Source organism: Benincasa hispida, chromosome 8 (genome assembly GCF_009727055.1).
Source record: "Benincasa hispida cultivar B227 chromosome 8, ASM972705v1, whole genome shotgun sequence".
In the NCBI taxonomy this organism is placed as follows: Eukaryota; Viridiplantae; Streptophyta; class Magnoliopsida; order Cucurbitales; family Cucurbitaceae; genus Benincasa; species Benincasa hispida.
The window spans coordinates 64,933,832-64,935,036 of NC_052356.1; positions in this window are offsets into that span (position 1 = coordinate 64,933,832).

Below are 1,205 nucleotides of genomic sequence, written 5' to 3' on the forward strand. Positions count from 1 at the left end.
CAGTAGAATTAAAAACCTTGCCAAGCCACCTGAAGTATGCTTTCCTGGGGCAAAATGAATCTCTACCAGTAATAATTTCCTCTGCACTTCAAGAAGAACAAGAGCATGCGTTGCTGAGCATCCTGAAAAAGTACATAAAAGCATTAGGATGGACGCTAGCAGACATTAGAGGAATCAGCCCCACATATTGCATGCATAGGATACGTCTCGAGGAAAATAAAAAAGGGTCGATCGAACATCAATGCAGACTAAACCCTACGATGAAGGAGGTCATGAAGAAGAAGATAATAAAATGGTTGGATGTAGGCATTATCTATCCAATCACCGATAGCACGTGGGTCAACCCAGTGCAATGTGTGCCCAAGAAGGGAAGGATGATGGTAGTTCCACATACAAATAATGAATTAATACCAATAAGGACCATCACTGGCTGGCGGATCTGCATGGACTACCGCAAATTAAATGCGGCGACGAAGAAGGATTATTTCCCCTTACCTTTTATTGACCAGATGCTAGATCGCCTAGCAGGAAATGATTACTTCTGCTTTTTGGAAAGATATGCAGGTTACAACCAAATCATAATTGCTCCTAAAGACCAAGAGAAAACCACATTCACCTGCCCCTACGGGACGTTTGCTTTTTTACGCATGCCGTTTGGATTATGCAATGCGCCGAGCATGTTCCAGAAGTGTATGATGGCCATCTTCTCTGAGTATCTTGAAGATTTGGTGGAAATTTTTATGGATGAATTCTCGGTGTACGTGAAAACATATGAAGTCTATCTAAACAATTTGTAAAAGATACTGAGGAGATCTGAAGAGACGAACCTTGTGCTGAACTGGGAGAAGTGCCACTTCATGGTGAAGGAAGGTATTGTGCTCGAGCACAAAGCCTCCAAGGATGGGCTGGAGGTGGATGATGCTTAGTTTTATGAAATGCAAATGTGGATGATATGCGTTGATGAAATTGCGTTGTGCACTTAAGTTTCCTCAGCAGAATCCAAGTGTAAATTCCTCTGAGTTTCCTGGTAAGTCTAGGGTCAAACACAGGGACTTGTGAAAACAGATTGCGGTGGTAATTTTTATGAAAGCCTCGCGGTAACCAGATAAATAAATTGTTGGTTTGTTGTTGATTGCGTTAACGAGAAAATAAACAAATGCAGCGGATTTGAGAAAAGGCAGTTGTGTGATAGATGCAATGAGTAT